The following is a 26,650-nucleotide window of genomic DNA, read 5'->3' as shown; positions in this document are numbered from 1 at the left end:
ATCTAGCTGGCTTGCCTGGGTATAAAGAGGATAGAAGCATTAGATGGCTATATTACTTACAATTTTGTTTCTGTAACATACTGCATACAGAAGTATGTTGTGTTTTTCGGCTTTTCCCGGTTAGGGGTCGCCACAGCGGAACTCCGGTCCGCTAATGATTGGCAGCAGATTTTTACGTGCCGAGTTGCCGGCATGATGCACAACCTTCAATGAAGGTACTCACGCATGTCTCCACACACTAGATGCTCTAGCTGAGAATCGAACAGGACAACGTCTTACTGTGAGGCGACAACGCTACCACAGCACCACCACTGCTGCTTTCCATCACATATGCTTTTAGTGTAAACTTATACTTCTGTAGGCCCCTTGTACATCCTTTTCTGGGTTGTGTTACACTTGCAGTACCTTTTTATGCTGTTTAGCTTTATGCTGATTGTTTTACTTATATAAATATTGCTAATATACCTGTGCAATATTTTTAGTTATGTTTTAATTATTGTGACTGTAATGATGGAAGAGGCCCTCTGTGGTTCATTCCACATATTTGTGTAATAAAATAAATTAATAAGTGAAATTGTGCTCAGTAGCAGAGCTGATACAGCAGAACTAACTACCTGGCTGCATTTTGATTCTGTAACCATCTGGATATACCAAGTTGATATAAGTATACTTTTTGCACTTGATCTGTTTCGGTGATAGTTAACAAAACCATACCACATTTATTTTTGGCTTCATTGTTTATTGCTGGCCTGTGTGTCTGTCTGCATTTTGTTTCTCAAGCTTAGTTCAGTAACTAGTTTCATGGTGGGGGGTTGCTTTGCATTCTGTGGGGTCAGCCCACCCAAGGTGTTAGCTACTGGTTGACACCTCTGTGTTTATCTGACTGCCTGAGGGTCTATTTTCTCAGTTGTACTTCTGGTAGAAAGACATACATTTCTGTGAAATAGTGCTCAGTGGCAGAGCAAACTACCTGGCTGCGTTTTGATTCTAGAACCATCTGGATACACCAAGCTCATGTAAGTATACTTTTTTCACTTGATCTGTTTCATTGATAGATAACAAAACGGGTCTATATCACATAGTCGAAGTTTCATAACTCCGAACAATCCACAAATAAACCAAAAAGGTCTGCAAAGCGCTAAAACCAATAAAAAATAAAACAGAACCTCAGAGGGTCCACAATAAAGCGGAAGGACAGCTATTACTTGAGATGTTTTTTTAAAAGCTTTCGCTCCACAGTGTGAAAACAGTACAGCACATAAACGCTCCATAGAAAACGTACGTTTTCATTTTAAAACTTCATCGGATGTGGGCTGGATGACACACTACAAGTATTTAAAAGCTTATCAATCAAGGATAATCCAATCAAAACACATCTATCAAAGCACATTGGCTAAAGCTGATTTTAAAAAAAGAGGTATTGAACCCAAGGTAAGGGTGATCAAGAACAGTATGAAAAGTGTACTCGATATATAAAACTGCAAAATCTTCTAATAAATGTTAATTAAAAAAGAACTATTAATTCATTTAAACTACTAAAATTTTAAAATTGATGCACCATAATGTGTATTAAAAAACACAAGGCCATGATAAACTTGATTATAGCACCATCATGTGGTAAATTCCTATACCTGAATTGAAAAAGCATTCTAAAACTTTTACTTTGCATTTGTTTAAAATTAGTAAAAAACTAATACAATTATAAAAAATTAATACAATAGTAATATAATGATTAGATGATACAGTGATACAAAGACCACAGAAATACCCCATAAAGAGAATCCATGGCTTCCAGCACCTGTCCTGTGTGGACAGGCTCAAATCACTATCACTTTATTTGGTATAATACAGATTGTTCATAGGTGATCGATTTCTCGCCTACAAGGCAATCTCGGCCCCTGCCCTACTAGAGATGCTCCATATCCGTAAGTCTAACTCCTCACGCATTACCCGTTCAAAAGGCCTAAATCTAATATTCAATATCAACAAAACCTGCTGGAGAGACAGGTTTGTCTCCCAGAGGCTGCCCCGTCTGTGGAATAGACTTCCCATACACGTCAAACAGAGTACTTCTCTGCCCTCTTCAAACACAACCTTGATGAGTGGATGGGAAACAACACATTTTTCCCAGGGGTTCCACCTGTGTCCCTCATTGACAGGGGAGACAGGTGTTGACTGAAGTGTCTTTTTTGGGGATAAACCCTTGGCTAGGCTTGTAAGGGCCGCAGGGCCATTAGCCTAGTAACCTCCTATGAACTATTGAAATAAGAAGCATATAATTCCGTGTAATCTCTGAGCCATTGTTTGCATAAAGTAGATTCTGAACAAAACTTTTCCCTGTCTGTACAGATGACAGATTTCTTTTTCAGATAATCACATCTGTAAACTGAAAGGCTTTCCTTTTGTGGGCCTTTTTGTGTGGCAAATATTGAGAGACATTATTTCCTTGAATACTTAAAATCCCAAAAGTCACTGTGGAGACAACAATTGACTAGACAGCACACTGGTACCACAGTAAAAACCACGATCCACACTTGATTTAAATAAAAAGCACAAGCTCTTTAATTTGACAAAGCCAAAGGCAAATTGTTGAGCGCTTTCATGTATAAAATACACTTCATCAGAACACATAACAAGCCCAAAGGCTCTCTATAAATACTTAAAAAACCGCCAAGATTGATTGTTTGAAAACTACGCCCTCACCATTTCTTAAAACTACAGTACATACTTTCTCACTTATAATACATCCGAAACATTTAATACAGCGTTAATTACCATTATGCACTAAATTTTTACACTTAAAAAACTGATCCTTGTAGTAAAACCAAATACCAATATTGTACATATGTCATTCAGGTTAGTACTAATATAAATCACAGTTGCAAGTTATCAGAAGCTGTCAGATAATTCTGATTTAAGTTAACATCTATCCATGAAGGTAAAATTCCTTGACTGCATAGTTCAAATGTTTGTTAGAACACTACCTGTAAATACCTTAAAATAATCTTTGTTCAAAAACAGTGAAACTAAATACAGAAAGTTATACAGATCAAATATTGATAAACTTTTAATGTAATTGTAAGGACAGTATGTAACTATTGGAGATGTTATGTATTCCTAATCAAGGGTTTTGTGGGAATAGTATCATTTAAACCTGGAAGGCAAGCTGCATTTAATTTCAACTGCCATTTGATTTCTTTCTCTCCCACTGTTCTCTTGATATCCCCACCCCTCGGATTGTCCCTTACTACTTCCAAAATTGCAAATTTAAACTTGTCACATGTTTTACTTTTAGAAATGTGACGAAATAAAGCATTGTTGTCATCCCTTCTCCCTATACAGTAAATGTGATCATAAATCCTATTTTTTAACTGTCTGTCGGTTTTCCCGACATAAAAACAGGGACAGGAACAACACATAGCTAAGTAAATCAAATGTTTGGTGTTACAATTGCCATAAGCAAACCTAATTTTATTGTTGTTGATGTTGTTTAAAGTGCAACAATCGTCCTCACAGATAAAAGCACATTGGGAACATCTACCACATTTCCTAGTCCCCCCTCTCTGTATGTTCTTATTCCAAACTTGTCTATTTGCCTTCCATTCAATAAGATTTTTGATATTTGGGCCTGTTTTATATACAAAGGTGGGTCTGTCACTGACAAAGTCTTTAATGGACTCATCACTGGTAATGATGCTCCAGTTAGAAGTGACGATTTTTTTAACATCGCCTACATGTTTTCCATACTTAACAATGAAAGACTTTGAATATTCATTGGCACCGTTATTGTCTTGACATTTCTTACTGGTATCAAGAAGGACTGACCCCTTCCCCAAAAGTGGTGTATACTTTTTCCCCCATTCCTGTGTCACATAACTGGTCACATCCCTAATCAAATTGGGTGGATAGCCTTTGTCCCTAAACATTCTCCCGATGTGGTTAATTTCCAATTCCATGTCCGTACGGACTGTTGTCATCCTTGCAGCCCGAATACACTGCCCTTTAATTATGCTACGTTTCTGTGCATAGGGATGACTACTACCAAAATCCAAATAACCGTTACTAAATGTGTCCTTTCTGTAAATCTTGGATTGAAAGGACACCCCATCATTGTATATGTACATGTCCAGGTAGTTAATACCACTCCTGTTGTGTTGATATACAAACTCTAAATACGTAGTAGTCTGATTTATGTATTCAATAAATTTGGATAATAAGGTAGTGTCACCCTTCCATAACAGAAACAAATCATCCAAGTAACGGACATAGCAGGGTATATGTTCCATCCATTCACTACTCAACACAAACTCTTCCTCCCAATCCAGGAGCACAAGATTGGCATAAATGGGGGCACACGCTGCCCCCATGGCCACACCAGAGATTTGTCGATAATATTCACCTTCAAAGTAAATTAAGTTGTTGTCTAGTACAATTTCTGTAAATTCAGAAATGAGCTGAATCTTCTCCCAACAAAGGCCACTGTGTTTCCTTAAACTAGCTGTAAATCTATCTAACCCCTCATTCTTTGGGATACAAGAGAAAAGATCCTTGATGTCAATCGTGACAAAGATCATATCTGAACTCCATAGCTCTTTGGTGAAAATCCCCAGAAATTCCCACGAATCTCTGATGATGTGTTTACTCCCCTCAAGAATATGTTTTGACCAACTGTCAACCACTCTACCAAATTGAAAGGTTTTACTGTGGCTGCCTGCAATAATAGGTCTAAACGGGGGGTTCACCACATCCTTGTGCACCTTCGGAATTCCGAATATTGTAGCTAGTTGGGGAAAATCAACCTTGAGAAATTTATAAAGGTCTTCATCAATTCTCCCATCCAACAAAAACTCTTCCAAGTATAGATCAATCCTATGATGGGCTATATTTACCTGATTTAAACTTGAAACCTCGTATTGTGTAATGTTGTGGAGAATGTCAAAAATCTTTGCTGTGTATACGTTGTGATCGTATAACACAATGCCACCCCCTTTGTCAGCAGACATGATCCTGATGTTATTTTCACTGAGGGTGTCCAATATTTCCCCCAGTTGTTTGTCATAACTACTACAGAATGAAGAATTTTTCTTTTGTTTACAAAGAGCATAGATTTGTTTACTAACCACATTCTCAAAGGATGTTAGTGTTTTGTGTGTAGGAGGTGTAAAGGAACTTTTCTTCTTAAGAGAATTCTTTGATATGCTGACACCCTTTTTATCACGAAAAAATATTCCCAAGTTTAGCTTCCTTAGAAACAGTTTAAATTCTACTAGGGTGTCAACTATATCAAAAGGTTGCCTAGGTGTATATTTCATCCCTTTGATAAATACTAGAAAATGTTCCTTATTGACTGGGAAAGAGGTATAGTTATATACCTTAATGTCCCCTTCAATATTTATAATGTTGTTGGTACTGTTCACCAGTGTTTCTTTATTACCAACATCACTGGAATTTATTGATCCCTGTAATGGTACCCCCATTTGTTGTAACTCTGTTTCTTCCCTACTTCCTGCCATTTGTACCCCCTCCCGGACTCCTGGTATAAAAAATCATCCACACCTTTGCCGCTAGGAGAATCTACATAATTGGCAGTATTACTGGTGCCTTTTTGAAATGCACCATTGGGAACTGTGATGTTCCTGTTCCATTTGTACATAGTACCATTCTCAAATTGCTTTAAATCCCTAGAAAACTTTTTGCACTTCCTATCAAAACTTTTTCTGCCATTACTCTCAGCGTATGCATACTGTTTTTCATACAGCTTTTCCCACTGTGAAAATAATAAATCATGTGTAATGGTATAATTAACCTTGTCTACCTCCTCCAATAAACTACTAAGTTTGTGATCGTTACATGACAATATAAACTCAATAAACTGTTTACCAAAATTGTTAAACATTTCTTCACATTTCTTGGTATTTTCAGTGTTCATATCAATCCCAATGGGTTGTTTAAAAAAACGGAGACCCATGGGAATGATATTACATTCCAAACATTTGCGTAAATACATATTATCTATCTGTATACTTTTGATTTTGTTGAGTTTGTTGCCAAACTCAAAAATCATACTTTTTAAAGACGGATTACCTTTGTTTTCAAAATTGTTTCCTTGGTTATCATACATAGTTTTGGAACCACAACTAAATTCAAATGGTAACTTTAAAAATCTATCCAAATTGGCTTTTGTGTTGAAGCTACCTGCTTCACAGTTATTATGTACAGCTGATTTCACCGTACCTTCCACAGAGTCCAAAGTTCCAGCCTGAAACCCGTCTTTAACTGAATATGTCCTCTTGGGTGGTGCCCGCTTAGGTTTGGCACCCGAAATGAGTACCAAATCCTCCGTGGGGTTGAGCGATCCATTAATGTTGTTAAAAATTCCCTCATTAATACACGAACCCGCCGGACCAGAATTAAGAACCACAACAGACCTCTGCCCGTTTGGAATATCATCCGAGCTGTCGTGGTCTGAAACTGAAAGCAAACGTGCTGACATCGAGCGTACTGGTGAAGGAACTTCCTGTTGGGCCCGATTGGCCGTTGCAGCAGTCCGTTGGATAGGCGGTGTCATCAATTCAATTAGCCGCATAATTTCACCCCTTAGAATAGCTAATTCCGATTGTACTTTCTCCATTTCGTCCCTCCGGACAGGAGAAAAATTACCGAACCCTTCGTTGATGGAATCCATGGTAATAGTACAACAAATCCCAAAAGTCACTGTGGAGACAACAATTGACTAAACAGCACACTGGTACCACAGTAAAAACCACGATCCACACTTGATTTAAATAAAAAGCACAAGCTCTTTAATTCGACAAAGCCAAAGGCAAATTGTTGAGCGCTTTCATGTATAAAATACACTTCATCAGAACACATGACAAGCCCAAAGGCTCTCTATAAATACTTAAAAAAACGCCAAAATTGATTGTTTGAAAACTACGCCCTCACCATTTCTTAAAACTACAGTACATACTTTCTCACTTATAATACATCCGAAACATTTAATACAGCGTTAATTACCATTATGCACTAAATTTTTACACTTAAAAAACTGATCCTTGTAGTAAAACCAAATACCAATATTGTACATATGTCATTCAGGTTAGTACTAATATAAATCACAGTTGCAAGTTATCAGAAGCTGCATGCATATGAGTACACTCACTCACTCACTCACTCACTCACTCACTCACTCTGGCTTTTCCAAAAAAAAAAAATAGTATTTTGTTGTCCAAGCAAATGCAGAAATTGCAAAATGTGTGTGCATATGAGTACACTCACTCACTCACTCACTCATTCACTCACTCACTCACTCACTCACTCACTCACTCACTCACCCACCCACCCACTCACCCACTTACCCACCCACTCACTCACCCGCTCACCCACTCACTCACCCACTCACTGTCTCACATTGATTGGTCTCAGCACCACTTTATTCACACTGCACATCTTGGATCTACTGTGTGTAGATGAATGACATTATACGTAATAACTGCAGTAATACTGAGGCAAAAAAATTAAAGGCATTCTGGTAAAACAGAGACATATCAGAATACACACAAACACACACCGGACAACAAATCAGCATATATGTATTCTGTGACTCAGATGGCTTTCATTAGAGACTGTAATCCTTGGTCATTTGCCAGAAAAAAAGAACTTTATGGACATACCAAAAATATTAGATAAAATCATCATTCTGCATAATCAGGGAGAGTTGACATCTTTATGTCTGTGTATATATATATATATATATATCTGACATACACATACACACCTGTAGATGTGCTTCATTCCAACTGCTGCAGTAGCCTTTAGGCTAGATGGATTGTGTCCTGCCCAGGGTACAACAGTCAGCTTCTAAAATCTCTAGCTCCCACCTATGCCTTCACTCTGGTTGCTCATTCGTCAAACCTGTGGAGGGTAATCAGCAGTCATAGTGAAGCTTTCGTCAGTACTTCCTTGCCACCTTGTGAAGAAGCAGCTCAGATGCTTGCCAAGAGCAGCAGATGTCCTTTTATCTTCATTGTGGCAGATAAGTTCCCAGTGGGAAACCCTTCCCTATGGATATAGTGCCCTTAAAAAAGTTGTATTTTTTTATTTAGATTTTAAGAGGTATTTCCCTTTAAAAAAAACCTGTGTATTCTTATGAAGTTAAGAAGTTTCCTGTTTGAGGCTGCTAATTTTTGCACAGATTATTTTGGAGGCTGTTTTCATACAAACATGTACTGCGTATGTACAGTTTGAATTATCTTTTTACAAAGTTTAGAGTCAGGAAATGTTTTGAATGAGCAGTGATCATTATGGGGTATCTCATTACTTGTATACACTTCATGACAAAGTACCTGCCATGTTTTTCTGTTTGTCTGCTTTTCTTTTTAAAGCGTTTATTTTTTTCCCCAAACACCTTTATTGAATTATCACTTGTGACATAGACAAATTTACATTCATATAAAAAATGGAAATTGTGAGAACAATACATGTAGAATAATGTTTGCAACTGAAAATATGCCAGTATGGTTTGTTTTCATTTACATAATTGAATGATTAATTGTGCCATAAATGATAATTCAAAAAAGATGTTTCTTGTTTCAAAAGAAAATGACATTTGTATTGAACCTTGGTCAGTTCACCAGTGATTTCCATAATTTGAACGGAAGTTTAACCTTGCAAAAGCTGTTACTAATGTTGACACTGTCCAGAGATTTAAACCACCACAAATCACTTTCATCATTTGATAATCACAACCAAATTTTCAAGTATCCTAAGTTTATGGCTGAAACTCAAATTATCCTTTTAGTGCACACACCTATATGAAGTTGTTACCTAGACTACTACCTTGTTTAGAAACTCCTTTAGGATATCAGGTCTATTGACAATGAACAACGTAACATTTGGCAGTTTCATCCCTAAATTTTGCCCTACCCATGTGAGATTGAACTCCGCTAACACTAAAAGGGTGCAAGTGACTAGTAACATTAAATAAAATCTGCAGCTTCACCCTGTTGTCTCCAAGAATGGAAATCATTGTCATAAACTGAAGAAGGTAGGTCTGCTACCTTATAGACTAGAGATGACTATTGACAATATCCTATTTTCTAAAATGTTAGGATACTGCTCCTGTCTTGCCCACCTAATAAAGTCATGCAGCTTTCCCTGATAATTCCATTCAGTCATGTCTTTTTGCCTGTCATTTAATTTCCCATAACATCCACTAAACCTCAAGTAACAAGGCATTCAAAATCAATGGTTCAAAATTCTATAACCTTCTTTCTGCTAATATCAGTGCAAAGTCCCCTCTCTTTACCCATGTATATATGACAAAGCAGCATCTAGCTGGCTTGCCTGGGTATAAAGAGGATAGAAGCATTAGATGGCTATATTACTTACAGTTTTGTTTCTGTAACATACTGCATACAGAAGTATGTTGTGTTTTTCGGCTTTTCCCGGTTAGGGGTCGCCACAGCGGAACTCCGGTCCGCTAATGATTGGCAGCAGATTTTTACGTGCCGGGTTGCCGGCCTGATGCACAACCTTCAATGAAGGTACTCACGCATGTCTCCACACACTAGATGCTCTAGCTGAGAATCGAGCAGGACAACGTCTTACTGTGAGGCGACAACGCTACCGCAGCACCACCACTGCTGCTTTCCATCACATATGCTTTTAGTGTAAACTTATACTTCTGTAGGCCCCTTGTACATCCTTTTCTGGGTTGTGTTACACTTGCAGTACCTTTTTATGCTGTTTAGCTTTATGCTGATTGTTTTACTTATATAAATATTGCTAATATACCTGTGCAATATTTTTAGTTATGTTTTAATTATTGTGACTGTAATGATGGAAGAGGCCCTCTGTGGTTCATTCCACCTATTTGTTTAATAAAATAAATTAATAAGTGAAATTGTGCTCAGTAGCAGAGCTGATACAGCAGAACTAACTACCTGGCTGCATTTTGATTCTGTAACCATCTGGATATACCAAGTTGATATAAGTATACTTTTTGCACTTGATCTGTTTCGGTGATAGTTAACAAAACCATACCACATTTATTTTTGGCTTCATTGTTTATTGCTGGCCTGTGTGTCTGTCTGCATTTTGTTTCTCAAGCTTAGTTCAGTAACTAGTTTCATGGTGGGGGGTTGCTTTGCATTCTGTGGAGTCAGCCCACCCAAGGTGTTAGCTACTGGTTGACACCTCTGTGTTTATCTGACTGCCTGAGGGTCTATTTTCTCAGTTGTACTTCTGGTAGAAAGACATGCATTTCTGTGAAATAGTGCTCAGTGGCAGAGCAAACTACCTGGCTGTGTTTTGATTCTAGAACCATCTGGATACACCAAGCTCATGTAAGTATACTTTTTTCACTTGATCTGTTTCATTGATAGATAACAAAACGGGTCTATATCACATAGTCGAAGTTTCATAACTCCGAACAATCCACAAATAAACCAAAAAGGTCTGCAAAGCGCTAAAACCAATAAAAAATAAAACAGAACCTCAGAGGGTCCACAATAAAGCGGAAGGACAGCAATTACTTGAGATGTTTTTTTAAAAGCTTTCGCTCCACAGTGTAAAAACAGTACAGCACATAAACGCTCCATAGAAAACGTACGTTTTCATTTTAAAACTTCATCGGATGTGGGCTGGATGACACACTACAAGTATTTAAAAGCTTATCAATCAAGGTTAATCCAATCAAAACACATCTATCAAAGCACATTGGCTAAAGCTGATTTTAAAAAAAGAGGCATTGAACCCAAGGTAAGGGTGATCAAGAACAGTATGAAAAGTGTACTCGATATATAAAACTGCAAAATCTTCTAATAAATGTTAATTAAAAAAGAACTATTAATTCATTTAAACTACTAAAATTTTAAAATTGATGCACCATAATGTGTATTAAAAAACACAAGGCCATGATAAACTTGATTATAGCACCATCATGTGGTAAATTCCTATACCTAAATTGAAAAAGCATTCTAAAACTTTTACTTTGCATTTGTTTAAAATTAGTAAAAAACTAATACAATTATAAAAAATTAATACAATAGTAATATAATGATTAGATGATACAGTGATACAAAGACCACAGAAATACCCCATAAAGAGAATCCATGGCTTCCAGCACCTGTCCTGTGTGGACAGGCTCAAATCACTATCACTTTATTTGGTATAATACAGATTGTTCATAGGTGATCGATTTCTCGCCTACAAGGCAATCTCGGCCCCTGCCCTACTAGAGATGCTCCATATCCGTAAGTCTAACTCCTCACGCATTACCCGCTCAAAAGGCCTGAATCTAATATTCAATATCAACAAAACCTGCTGGAGAGACAGGTTTGTCTCCCAGAGGCTGCCCCGTCTGTGGAATAGACTTCCCATACACGTCAAACAGAGTACTTCTCTGCCCTCTTCAAACACAACCTTGATGAGTGGATGGGAAACAACACATTTTTCCCAGGGGTTCCACCTGTGTCCCTCATTGACAGGGGAGACAGGTGTTGACTGAAGTGTCTTTTTTGGGGATAAACCCTTGGCTAGGCTTGTAAGGGCCGCAGGGCCATTAGCCTAGTAACCTCCTATGAACTATTGAAATAAGAAGCATATAATTCCGTGTAATCTCTGAGCCATTGTTTGCATAAAGTAGATTCTGAACAAAACTTTTCCCTGTCTGTACAGATGACAGATTTCTTTTTCAGATAATCACATCTGTAAACTGAAAGGCTTTCCTTTTGTGGGCCTTTTTGTGTGGCAAATATTGAGAGACATTATTTCCTTGAATACTTAACTTTTAATTATGGAAAGAAAATTAAAAGAGAAGTGTATGTCTGTGCTTTATCCTATGTATGATTACACTTGAGTATTCATGGATGGATTGAAATGATACAACAACTTTGGCAAGTTTTAGACTCAAAAGTCTATTTGAAATGTACTTAAGTCTGGTTTTCCCATTCTCTGAAATTCAGCTTGATATAACTTGTTTATTATAAACAAGAAGATTTTTAGTAAGAACATAACCTTTCAGGCTGAAGACAGTATGGTTTCAATTGGGAGATGAATAGATGTTCAGTAAATAAAATAATCTTTTCAGACTCTAAACTTCATGCCAAAAGTGTTATCAGTTATCCTTCAAACATGTCTACTTCTTCACCTGTTTTAAAATCTGGTTAACATTTATCATGCAAACTGTTTAGCTGGTGTTTCTGTTTACTGAAGAGTCGGTTATGTTGTTTGAAGTTTAAGTAATGTCCAATAATTGAAATTACTTATACCTGAGGTAAGTCATAATTTTATGCCCATATTTAAGAATAAAGTTATTAATAAATTTTTTGAAAACATAACTGAAACTGATTTGTGTTTCAATAATTTTCAAAATAATTTGAATGTGGATTATAATTTAATTAAAAATGAATGGCTAGACCTTTAAAATATTGCAAGGGATAAAACAGTAGTGATTAAACCTTCCAATATTAGAAACCATATTGTTAATTTGAGTTCTGTACAATATTTAAATATGTGTTTCTTAGACGTATCTGACAGTTCTACATGTAGAAATTTTCTTATAGTAAATATGCAAGTGAACAAGAAGATTAAAAAAATAGTGAACAGATACACAAGCCAAGGATATTTAACTTAGGGAATTAGTAAGAATTTACTGATGGGAAAAAATAAGAACAGCAGTTTTTCACTGTTTACCTAAAATGCATAAATGTGGGTCTCCTCCACTTGGAAATGAGATTATTAGTGCTACTGGGAGTTTTTTGGAAAAAGTAGTCCAAATGATACATCAGGTTTTATGTAATTGTGTTTTTAAACTAAGTTCTTATATACGTGATAATTTTATGTTTTTAAACATTCTGATGCGTGGCATAATGATTTTTTTTTTGTTATAGTGGATATTTTAAATTGTTATACATTGTAATGGATTAGAAGCAGTCTTACATTTTTAGTGGATTCTTCCCATACACGGTATCCTGTAGTTCACTGAATTTTGTATGAATAATAATTATTTTGTTTTTAATAATGAACATTTTGAGCAATTAAAATTGACCCTGCTATGAGTACCTCCTTTGCTCCATCTTATGCTAATTTGTTAATGGGAATGTATGAGATGGAAATAATTTATTCTCATTTTTTTATTTTTGTAATTGCTTACTATCAGTTTATTCATGATATTTTGTTTATTGTCAAAAATACCCAAGGATTTGATGCTTTTCAAAGGATTCTTATGGATATTAGTAATAACAGGTTTGGTTTATAATTTTCTTATATATATGGGAGACAGAATATACATTTCTTAGATGTTAATTAATTTGGTCACAGTGTTTCTTTTATTGGAACAAAACTGTCCAGAAAATTAAGTGGTTTAACACCTTTGTGTATGATATAAGTTTTCTTCTGGCCCATACATTAAAAAATCTCCCCTTTGGGAAATATAGTAGAACTTGACACCATTGTTCTCGTTGGTTGGATTATAAAATAGATGTTACTAATATTACTTCTGAGTTTCTGCACATGTATTATTGTGTAGATGATGTTGAAAGGGGAGGTATTGGAAAGCCTGTAACATACATGTTAAGATCTTAAGCAAAGAAATCTGATTTTTTTGAAAAATAATAAGAACAGAGACCATAAAGATGTGTTGTACTATGTGACTGAATACGATTTATTTTCAGAAGTTATGAGAAAGATTTTTAGGAATGGGACCACCTTGATAACGTGCATGAGTTTAGAAATATTGCTGCTAAAAACTGTTTTTGATAATAACTCCAGAGCCCAAAAGCTTTTAGCACAACGGTTCAAGGAACAGAAAGTAGAAAGGGTTGTTGCCAAGCTTAGGGAACCTATAATAAGGACAATAACCAGATATCCTGTAGAGGTATGAGAAATATTTCAGAAATTTTTAAAAATCTGTATAAAGCAGAGAAATGTGGAAATCAAGAAAAAGTATGTATAGAAATGTTTATAGAAGAATTAAATGTGCAAAGGTTGCAGGTAGATGAGGCTCAGTTACTAACATTTAGGATAGGAGGATATGAAATAAAAATGGTAAAGTATAACCAATCTACAAGAAAGTCTCCAGGACCAGATATTATTCCTGTGGAAGTTTGGAAGCTAGGAAGGAAGAAAGTGATAAAGATCTGGAAGATTTTTCTGTAAAAGTATTTTGAAGGAGGAGAACTACCATCATCTTGGAAGGAAGCTATTGTGGCTGTAATACCTAAAGATGGTAAAGACCCATCGGATCCAGCTTCATATAGGCCCATTTTGATTGTAAACAATGATTAGAAAGTGATTGTCTAAAATGGCCAACATAATGACAAAGGTGATGCCAAAACTGGTCGATATGGATCAGTGTGGGTTTGTGGAGGGGAGGCAAACATTTGACAGCATTAATAGAACAATGATGTTCAAGAGCAAGGCAGAATGTAAGAAAACACCACTTTTGCTGGTGGGTCTTGAAGCAGAGAAAGCATTCGACAGAGTAAACTGGGATTTTATGAGAAGGACAGTGGAAGCACTTGCATTCCCTGATAAAATTATATGGTTGATTAGGAGGATATATGAGGGATCAGTGGTGAAATTTAAAGTGGGAAGTGGGGGGTTCCTGTCTGATATGATCTGTTTGTGCAGAAGAACCAGACAGGGGTGTCCTTTTTCCCCTTTGCTATTTGCATTAGATGTCGAACCATTGGCAAAGAAAATAAAGGCCTCAGAAATTCAAGGATATAATTGGTATGATAATCAAGAAGACTGGGCTTTATTTGCAGTGGATGTTTTGTATCTGATAAAACCAGAAAAAGACATTCAGTTTTGTAGAACATCTTGAGATGGTGTCAATTTTTTTCAGGATACAAAATTAATGAACATAAAACAAAGGGAATAGTTGTAAACTATCTACTTACATGCAAATTGTTTCAACATTACCCATATGTATAGGGATATAATAAAATGAAGTACTTAAGAGTATGGGATTAAAAAGGATTGTGTAATGGCAGCTAATGATGTGTGGAAATAAACTAATAAAAGATAATACATAAACTGAGAAATTGGAACCTCTGTTTTATGGATTTGGATAGCAGGATACAAGCAGTAAAATGTTTTTAGTCCCTTTTGTTTTATACACATGGCATGTTTTATCAACCAAAGGAGAAGTTGTGGATAGCAGTTAATGAAGAGTTTAAGGATTTTATCTGGAAGGAGAAGAGGGTAAGAATCAAGTGGGATAACCTGATCCTTCAAATAGAACAAGGTGCTTTGGGATTACCTCATTTGAACATGTATTTCAAAGCTGCACAGTTAAGGCTACTGTACATAACACAAGCATGAAGCTACAATTCAAATTGGAAATATTTGATGATGAAATGGAGGAAGGTCAATAAATAATGAGAGAGTGGAATTTTGGATGCAGATCTTTAAGAAGAATAACAATCACCATACAGAATATTATATCCATAAAGCAGCAAAAAGTATTCTAAAATCTAAGCCAACATGGAAATGGGGAAAGGAGATTCATTTGATAGGGATGACTGCAGTTAGGGGTACAGAGAATAGGCTAGAGGGGGGATGGAATTTACTCGAGAAAACTGGCAATGGAATCAAGGTATTATGAACAAATAATTAGAGATGTAAAGGTAATAGACTGGAAAGAGGCTAAGAATTCATTTGGACTGCAGGCTAGAGATTGCCTTCTCTATCAAGGATTAATATCAGAGTATAGGCAAAAAGAAAGGAACAGGAGGATGCTAAGTAAAAGACCAGTACTGTTAGAGTTAGAGTTTTTAGCAGAATCTAGTACAGAAGCTGTTGTTAAAAAAAAGATAATTATTAGAGCATATACAATGTTGCATGATAACTATAATAGTCAATCACAGGAGATTAGAAAAGATTGGGAAGAGAGATTGGATAAGCAATTCACAAGCAAACAATAAAGATGTATGGTTCCCGAATATGCAACAAAGTCTAGAAGATTTAAGATATTTGCTTGGAAGTGTTTGCATAGGTATTTTTATACTCAAAGCAGACTCTACAGAATTTTTCCACAGGTAGATTATAAATGTTGGAGGTGTGATAGGGAAGAAAGAGGTAATTGACAACATATTTTTGGGGAATGTAATGAGTTGGCAGGCTTTAAATATTCCCTGTAGACTACTTTGTCAGAAATAGAGGGTGGTTTATGCTATAAATATTTTCTAATAACTTTTCAGACGTTGATTTCTTATGTAGTAGGAAATAACTTTAATCTTGAGAATTTTATACTTTTACACTATGTTTGTTCTAATGATCGTAATAGTATTCCTATTGGATATATTCTTGTGTATTTCTTAGGTCAGTAGGTTTATATTTACATCATTTAATTTTTAGTGACTACACTAAAAGGTATATCAGTCAACATTAATGGTTTAAATAATCCTAATAAAAGGAGGAATTTAATTAAATATCTTAAGTTACATAAATTCCAGTTAGTATTTTTACAAGAAACCCACTTATTAACAGATGATATATTCAGACTTGACTCTAAAACATATAAGATTTTAGTAAGTTCCGAACATACAAAGAAAAAGAGAGGAGTAGCTATCCTATGGAACAACATAATGCCTTTTCCTAAAATAATAGAGATATATAAGGATAATAAAGGAATGTTTTGTGCAGTTACCATAGAGCTAAACAGTAACATTTTCACATTGATCAACATATATTGGATCCCAGGGATAGGACAAACACAGTGAAACAGCATCTAGATCAAATTGTACTATTCTCTAAAGGGAACATTGTTTTGGCAGGAGATTTCAGTTGTATTCTAGATTACAAAGACTCCAGTACTAATGGGAAGAGAAGAATAGCTACATCATCTAAATTATTAAAAGACTTTTCAGATACTTATTTTTTGAAAGACATTAATTACTTTGCAGATACTACTACTTTGTTTTACACCTTTTTTCCCATAGACATAACTCATACTCAAGGATAGATACAGTTTTTATCTCTAATAATTTAACAGATTCCTTAAACAAATCAGTAGTGATTTCATGTCCTCTATCAGATCATAATTCCATAATTTTTGAATTGGTAGTCAATCCAATTTTTAATATTCATATAAAAAAGATCCAAGCTTATATTACAAAATTAAAAGATTTTTAATGATTTCATTTCTACAGAAGTACAGATTTTTTTAGACCTTAACAATACGAATGATGTATCAGAAATTTACATATGGGATGCCCTAAAAGCTTATCTGTATGGTAGGTTAATTAATTGGTACAACAAAAAAAAAGAAAGCTTGGGATAAAGAGCTGCAGGATATACAATATAAATTAGACACTTTGAAACTTAGCAATATGGGTGATAATGATATATTAGATAAAAGGAAAGAAATAAATATGTTATGTAATAAATACTTAGACATATTAAAACATAAAACTATGATCAATATAGAAAAATTCAAGTTTATTAATTTTTCTTCTAACCCTAAATCCTTAAAAATTCTTGCTAATAAAACAAAAAGATTAAATAAATGTAATCATATTAATGAAATATTCTCCCCTAAAAAGGGAAAAATGGTATCGGAACTTCATAATATATTAGCTGAATTTAGAGAATTTTTTATAAAAATTAACTAACCATCTACTGCAATTAACTCTAAAGAGGAAATAAAAACATTTATTAATAAATACACTAAAATAAGACTTTCAGAGGAACAAGGGATTTCTATTGATAAATATCTTTTAGAGAACTCCAAACTCACATTACCAAACTAAAGCAAAACAAAGCACCAGGTAATGACTGCATCATTCCTGAAATTTACAAATTACTACCTATAAATCCTCAAAATTGCTTTACAAAGTATTTAACCATGTTCAGGACAAAAAGATAATTCCACCTTCTTGGAAATACAGATGTAATGTGATCCTATCTCGCCTACATTCTCTACAGATGGGTTCGGAGCTGACCCTCTGCTCCGACTCGGCCGCTATACAATAGAACACAGTCTCTTATTGGCTGAGTTACCTCATATCCCAGGATGCACCACTACTGCTTCCCCAGATCTCGTTTGCCACTTCATCAGCATAGACGTGGTCTCGGACTTGGCTGAGCTAAGTGCCTCTTAGTCAATAATTTTCTGTCAAAAATTTCGCTAGAACTGACCCAAAAGCTGTTTTAACAGCTACTTATTGTTGTATGACTGTGTAGTTAAAAAATTTTGTGGTAAAATTGTTTTATTTGTGGCGGTAAGTGATCCCGTTTAAGTTAGAGGGGCCTTGCCCTAGCCTTCGCGTTTTAGTCAGAGCTGATTAACAGCTACTTATTGTGTGACTGTGTAATTGAAAATTTTGTGGTAAAATTGTATTCTTTTTTGGTGCTAAGTGATCCCGTTTAACTTAGAGGGACCTTGCCCTAGACTACGTGTTTTAGTTTGAGTCTAGGCTATCGTGTGTCTAGTTTTTCTTTTGAAGTCTTTGAAGTTTGGTGTTGAAGCCATGTCGAAGGAACATAGGCCATCAGGGTTCAAAAAATGTTCTAAATGCAATTATAAAATGTCCATTACGGACGATCATTCTTTATGTGTTTACTGTTTGGGGCCGAAGCACCTCCAGGAATCCTGTAGCGTTTGCCACGCTTTTTCCTCTCGCGTGCTCCAAGAGAGGAAAAATAAGTTGATTTTGAAAGGGCTTATTACCCCTTCCTTTGAGGAAGCCCTATCTTCTTCTTCTTCCCCGTCGAGGAAGAAAAAATCTTCGGCTCCGACCAGCCCGTCGGAGCCGGCAGCAAAAAAGTCAAGGTAGGCTTCTCCGTCGGCTCCACGGACTTCGGAGCCGAGGGCGGAATGGTCTGCCTCGATGTCTGCAGCCTCGACTCCTCTGGCTTCGGAGTCGAGAGCTCGGGTGTTGAGAGGCGAGTCATCTCCATCGGCTCCACTACCTTCGGAGCCGATGAGTGTTGCCCGCTCAGACTCTTCCCCTTCGGTGCCGAAGTCCCCATCGGCTCAGAGGGAAATTGCAGTGGTAGTGGAATCTCCCTCGGTGCCGATACTTCTCGAAACCATACGGAGCCGGTCCCCCAGTCTTTCGGAGCCGGCGGAGAAGTTGACTCGGACCCGGTCGTTCTCTTCTCGGTCATCGAGGATGTCTGATTCGGATGTAGACAGGGTGCTTCAAAGGCTTTTTCAGTCTCCGGTCTTTCAAAAGTTGGTCTCGGCTCCAGCCCAGTTGGCTCCGGAGCCGGTTTCCCACCCTGCTATCTTGGTTCCTCCTCCAACAGCTTCGGCGCCGTTGGAGTCGGTGTTGGTGGAGCCGGTGGAGGTTGTCGGGTCGGTTCCGATCCTAACTCCAACCCCGCCCTTCAGGTCGGGGTTCGGTACGCGGACCTCCTCTGTCGGCCCCGGGGGGGACACTTCAGGACCGATCCTTTCGGTTCTGAGCCTCCCTCTCGGTGCGTCGACGGCAGGAGTTCTGCTGTTGTGGCCTTGGGGGTTGAACCATCCCAGGACTCTGGGGGTCCCGCCTTCAAGGCCATGAGGAGTGCCTTGGCCAAATCCTCTCTGACCACTTCTACCATTTCACCACCGCCTTCCCCTTGGCACAGAGACTGGCTCCTTTGCAATCCCCCTGTCTCACGACAGCGGAGCCCTGGGGCCTGAGGCTACCCCCATCGGGGGTTCCATTCTTCCTGGAGGTCCCTCCGAAGCGTCTTCAGAGGAACCTCCCAGGAAGAGACAGTGCAAGAGGAAGCACGTCGACTCTCCTGATGAGTCTCTCACCTCGGACACCAACCTCGATGATGCGGAAGGGTCCCCCAAGTCGTCCTCGGATGATGTATCCTTTGCGGACATCTTGGAGATCCTTAAGCAACGAGGCGACTGGCAGTCCAAACCCCCTTCTGCTGAGGAGTCGGTGTTCCTCAAGGCCTTCGGGGCTCAACCCTCCGCCTCCTGGGTGTCTCCGCCCTTCGATGAGCTTCTGGATTTGATCTCTCGAAGGGCGTGGGAACACCCGAACTCTGTTGAACCGGTGCCAGCTCGCCCCAATAAATTCCTTTCAGCACCCCCTGATAAGGACTTTCTTTCCAAAGGTGTGGCTGTAGATGCCTTGGTGGTGGCATCTGCCACCCAGCAAGATGTGGCCAAGGCTTCAACGTCCATCCATCCTCCTAATAAGGAGTCTAGGAGCATGGATCGGTACGGGAAGCGCACCCTTACTTCAGCAACCTTTACATTTAGGTCTCTGAACTACTTGACGCATTTCACGAGACTGCAGAGGGATCTGGTCAAGGAGCTTTCGGATACCCTCTCCGGTAACTTACCTGAGCAGTTAGCCCAGACGGTTAACTCCCAGTTGGCTACCCTGTCCTCGTTATCCAACTCGTCCATGAGGCTCATTTCGTATGCAGCCGAGGGAGCGAGCAGAGCGGCGGGCACAGGTGTTGCTCTACGGAGACAAGCCTGGCTACGCCTGTGTCACTTTGCGGAGGCCTTTAAGTCTTCCTTTGCCGACGCCCCCTTCGATGGGTCCTCTCTGTTTGGACCCAAGGTAAAGGACACTTTGACTCGCTGCAAACAGGAGGGTAAGACTTTAACTGCCGTAGGGGCCCGGTTTTCCACTCCCTTCAGACCTTATCCCAAGGCTCGAAGAGGAGGGAAAATGTGGTTCCGTAAGTCTCAAAAGCCTTACTCGTCGCAGCAGAGCGATTCCCCTTCTAGAGGCAGAGGGGGTGGAAATTGTTCAGGGAGACGCCGTCCCAGAGGCGGCGGAGGCCCCCGCAACACTGGAGATCGCGAGTCCTTTCGTGGCTCCTCCTCCTTCCAGCATCCCTGAAGGAATGCCCGACTGTGCAGTTCCGGAGCCAGTCGGGGGTCGTTTTTCGAGGCACCTAAAGGCCTGGGAAAGTATCACTCAGGACCAATGGGTGCTCCGAATCATCGCCGGAGGTTACATCATTCCCTTCTCTCAACCCCCCCACCATCCCAAAGAATCCTGGACCCGCCACCCAGTCAACGGGATCTGGCAGCCAGCGAAATCTCGAAGCTGCTTCAAAAAGGAGTCATCCAACCTGTCCCCGCAGATCAGGCCGGATCAGGGACTTACTCAAGATTCTTTTTGGTACCAAAAAAGACCGGGGACTTGAGGCCCATTTTGGATCTCAGCAGGTTAAACCGATCAGTGAAAAAGTCAAAATTCCGGATGGTCACCTTGCAATCCATTCTCCCGCTTTTGGAGGAGGATGTTTGGATGTGCTCCATAGATCTCAAAGACGCCTATTATCACATTCTGATAGATTGGGCGTCAAGGAGACACTTGCGCTTCAGCCTAGGAGACAGTCATTTCCAGTTCTGTGCACTGCCCTTTGGTCTCACCACAGCCCCCAGGGTGTTCACCAAATGTTTGGCAGTGGTGACTGCTCACCTGAGAAGTCTAGGATTCCAGGTGTTTCCGTACCTAGACAACTGGCTCCTAACTGCCACCTCCAGGCATCTACTCTTAAAAACTCTAGCAGCCACTATCTCCCTAGGCAACTCCTTAGGAATCACCTTCAATTGGACAAAATCCGTATTGCTGCCATCACAGCGTATTTTATTGGTGCAGAAATAGACTCAAGGCAGATGCGAGTCTATCTTCCTGCGGAAAGGATAGCAACACTGCAGTCTCAGGTTCGGGTGTTACTCCTCAGACGTCGCGCTCCAGCGAGAATGGTCCTGCAGCTGTTGGGTTCCATGTCAGCCACCATTCTTCTCATCCCCTTGGCAAGGTTGCATATGAGGATACTCCAGTGGCTCCTCTCAGTCCAGTGGTCTTATCAAAACCTTCCCCTCAGTCACCACATATTGATCACAGAGACGTGCAAACAGGATCTTCGTTGGTGGCTTCTTTCCTCCAACCTGGATCAGGGGCGACCCTTCGTTCCCCCATCCCCCTCGGCCACATTGACTACGGATGCCTCCCAGACAGGGTGGGGGGGGCATTATCTGGACAGGTCGGTCCAAGGCACGTGGCACTCCGACGAGAGTCTTCTCCACATCAATATCCTGGAAATGAGGGCGGTGCTTTTAACGTTGCAAGCACTGCACGATCACCTCCCCCAGGGTACAATTGCCATTCAGTCCGACAGCATGTCGGTAGTAGTCTGGTACTTGAACAAGCAAGGAGGGACCAGGTCTTACCCCCTTTGCAGAGAGGCCATGAAGGTATGGGATTGGGCGATTGCTACCAAACGTTTTCTAGTGGCAACACACATTCCGGGGAGATCCAATGTGATAGCCGACAGACTGAGCAGGACTATTCTCTCCCCTCACGAATGGTCCTTGAACGACAGAGTGGTGACACAGATTTTCAAGAGATGGGGAGCTCCATGTTGCGATCTTTTCGCAACTCCCCTCAACGCAACTCCCCTCAACGCAAAATGCCAGCAGTTCTTCTCTCTCACCCCAGTTCCGGGGGAGATTCCCAAGGATGCTCTGGTCCAAGCTTGGCCCCCTGGTCTACTATACGCCTTTCCACCGGTTCCTCTTCTCCCCAAGGTGATTCAAAAGGCGATTCGCTTGGAAAGCAAAATGATTCTAATCGCCCCATACTGGCCTCGACAAGTCTGGTTCCCCTTTCTTCACAAATATGCATTGGAGGGTCCCTGGTTCCTGGACCAAGTTCTGGACCTCTTGACGCATCAGTCAGGACAGCTCCATCAGTCCCTTCATTCATTGAGGCTAGCAGCTTGGCTACTCCTCTTCTGACAATAGTCAGGAGCCATTCTTTCGACCCTGAAGTCATGCATATTTTGTCCTCGGCCCACAAGACTTCAACTAAAAAGATGTATAGCAGTAAATGGAAGAGGTTTGCTATTTGGGCCCAACTCCGAGGATTAGACCCTATGACAACCTCGGTGTCAGAGGTTCTGAAGTTTTTAACTTCCCTGTTCAACCAGGGTTGTTCGGTGTCTACCATCAAAGTTCAATTGGCGGCTATTTCCAATTTTCACGAGAGCGTAGAACCACCTTTAATGAGCAGCAAGTTGTGTAAAGCCTTTATTAAAGGAGCTTGGCTTCTACGGCCCCCTATATCTCATCCCGCCCCACCGTGGGACCTTAACGTAGTGTTAGGTGCATTAACCGCACCTCCCTTTGAGCCGGCAGTAACCTGTGACTTAAAATTTCTTTCTTGGAAGACTGCCCTTCTAGTTGCTATCACATCAGCTAGGCGAGTTTCAGAACTTCAAGCCTTATGTGTCACACCACCATACCTGGTATTTCACAAGGATAGAGTATCTCTTAGACCAAACCCATCCTTTATACCAAAGGTTTGTTCTAACTTTTGTTTGCAACAATCACTGGAGTTACCGGTTTTTTTCCCTAAGTATTCAAACAGAGCTGAGTATACCTTTCACAGCTTAGATGTACACAGACAATTACGTTTCTATTTGGATAGGACACACCAAGCACGAAAAACAGATCAACTGTTTGTGTCCTTTTCAGACAGTAAATTGGGCAAAGCCGTCATGAAAGTCACTATTGCCAAATGGATCAGAGACTGTATCAGTCATATTTATCGCATTTCAAATAAAGAGCTTACAGTTCCAGTGAAAGCTCATTCTACCAGGGCTATGGCCACCTCGGCAGCCTTTCATTCCAAGCTCTCTATTAATGACATCTGTGCGGCTGCTACGTGGTCTTCTCTACACACCTTTATTTCTCATTACAAATTGGATGTGGCATCTAGAGGTCGAGCTTCCTTCGGTTCCACAGTTCTCTGGACCATTTTCCAGTGAGCCACCCAGGAACTAGGTGCTAGGGACGCTGTCCCATCTGTAGAGAATGTAGGTGAGATAGGATCACATTACATCTTTTAGTTATGTACTTACCATAACTTTAGATGTATGGGATCCATCTCGCCTACATTCCTAATAACCCACCCTCCTTCCCCCTGCCTTGTAGGCCAGACGAGACCGGACGATCCGAATTCAACTGTTTCCTCTCTTGAAACACCTGGCAATGGTTATAACAACAGTCTATGTGTGTGTGCATGTGTGCGGACAAACAAGATCTGGGGAAGCAGTAGTGGTGCATCCTGGGATATGAGGTAACTCAGCCAATAAGAGACTGCGTTCTATTGTATAGCGGCCGAGTCGGGCGAGGTCGGCTCCGAACCCATCTGTAGAGAATGTAGGCGAGATGGATCCCATACATCTAAAGTTATGGTAAGTACATAACTAAAAGTTTTATTTCTCCTATATTAAAAACTAATAAAGACCCCTCTAAATGCTCCTCCTATAGACCCATCTCCCTATTAAACACTGATTATGAAATATTTATGTCCATTTATGCAGAAAGGCTTAAGACACTTTTACCCAATTTAGTTGATCGTGATCAAACAGGGTTTATAGTAAATAGATCTTCATATGATAACATTAAAAGAATATTAACTTTAATTGATTCGGTGAAAAATCTTTAAAAAAATAAACCCTAGTTAGTTTAGATATAAATTGTACCTTCAACTCAGTTACATGGGAATATTTGTTCACCCTATTAAAGGAATTACATTTCTCCAATAATTTTATCAATCTTATTACTCAGCTATATAAGGGTAGCCAAGCTTATGTTAAAATTGGTACTAGTATATCTCAAAATATATCAGTAATAAAAGGTACTAAGCAAGGGTGTCCTTTATCCCCTCTTTTATTTTCATTAGTTATGGAACCATGGGCACATTTAATAAGACATGATAAAGATATTGAAGGATACAAATTAAGCCCCACTATGTCATCTGCAATACAAATGTTTGCAGACATATTGATCACTCTTGGGAATAGTAGTGAATCTATACAAAAACTTTTTAAAATCATGGAATATTTCCAAAAAAAATTCTGGCCTTACTTTTAATAATAATAAAACACACATTCTTTTCACAGGTTCAAAAAAATACAATATACCTGATGAATATAATGAGTATATAGCTCAGTCTCAACAAATAGTATATTTAGGAATAATTATTACTAACAATATTAAATATACCATTCAAATAAATTACAATAAAAGTCTATTATGTACAGAAAATTTAATAAATAAATGGAACAAATTACCCTTTTCTATGGATGATAAACTTTTGATAATAAAGATGATACTTCTCCCCAAAATCTTATATATAATTCAATCTTTATCTATACCTCCTTCTTACCAAATAATTAAAAAAAATAATTCAATGATTCAGAAATTTTTGTGGTTACCAAATAAGCCAAGGATTGCATTAACATACCATATGAATAATTGGAATAATGGTGGTAGAGCCTTACCAAATTTAGAAATGTATTCAATTTCATCAGTATTTAAAACAATCTCTCATCTCATTGATGTGGAATACACTGCTAAGTGGAAAGATTTTATTGAGGTATTGTCACAAAATATGAAAGATATGAACAGTTCCTATAAGCTAAATATAATCAGTAATCCCTTTATTTGGAGGTTAAAAGATTATATTTCTGAATTTTCTTCTCTTAATTTTAACTCTAAGTATATATTTTTTCTCTTAAAATCATTTAAAAATTATATATTTAAATGTAATATCTATAAGGATTGGCTTTTTTTACTCTTCCCTATAGCCTACACACACAGAACCATTTTCTCTTCAGATTATACAAAAATGTTTATATTTCAGCAAAAACACTTAATATTTTGGCACCAAATGATGATAAATAATGAGTTAAAATACAATAGCTCACTCTTGGAAGAGTATAAACTTGATACATTTTTATGGTTAGAACTTCAAGAAGCCAGTCAATATGTATTAAATAAACTAGATTATATGTCTCCTACAACTAGAAAATTCCTAAACTAATACAATATATGATTTTATCAGTTTTGCATAAATCTCCTGCTAAAAACAAGTTATCAAACATTTATAGGGCAATTAAATATGATTTAGACACACAATCAGATAATTATTGGAAATATTTTTCTTAATTAATAATAACCCCCCTCTGAAAAAGACAAATTGAATATTTTACAATCAGCAAGTATGACTACTTCTTCTTTAAAATGGAAATTATTCACATGGAGATTTTTATATAGATCATTCATCACCCCTTATAATATAAATGTATTTTCTAAAAAGAATATAGCATGTTGGAGATGTAATAATGAATTGAATGCAGACTGGTCTCATATATTTTATAATTGCATATATTTAAGAAAATTTGGGGATGATATCAATAATTTGTTGCAAACAATTTTTACTGATAAATTCTTTATATGTAAATCACTTGTTTTATTTAATATTCCTGTTCCTGATTGTGTAAAGGAGAATAAGTACACATTGGTTTGGTCTGTACTATCTATAGCTAGAAAACAATCACTAATAGTTGGAAATCTAATACAGCACCCACATTTCTGGAATTTAAAAATATACTCCTTGAAACGTATAATGTGGAAATGTTGACTATTAAATCTAGATCATCTAGGAATACTACATTATATAATTCATGGAATATCATTTATGAACTTCTAGGAAAATAGTTTATTAATTTATGTAAACAGGTGATTTTTATTAATCCTACAGTAGCATTAAGATGTTTTTGGCATGATGAACGTCTTTGTACATAGTTTAGTTACATTGGTTTATATATAAGAAGTTTTTTTTAATTTTTAATTTTTAACTTTAAAGAAAACATT

The 26,650-nt window shown here is 38.2% G+C and overlaps 1 protein-coding gene across 1 annotated transcript in view; it reads left to right on the top strand.

The window, feature by feature from the left end:
* Positions 1-26,650, top strand: part of WDR19 (WD repeat domain 19) — a 3,663,919-nt gene that overhangs the window by 1,463,820 nt on the left and 2,173,449 nt on the right. The gene's annotated exons all lie outside the window — the stretch shown is intronic.

This window comes from Protopterus annectens, chromosome 2.part1 (genome assembly GCF_019279795.1).
Source record: "Protopterus annectens isolate FY-2018-M chromosome 2.part1, PAN1.0, whole genome shotgun sequence".
Lineage (NCBI taxonomy): Eukaryota > Metazoa > Chordata > Ceratodontiformes > Protopteridae > Protopterus > Protopterus annectens.
This window is presented reverse-complemented; position numbering and strand designations above follow the sequence as displayed.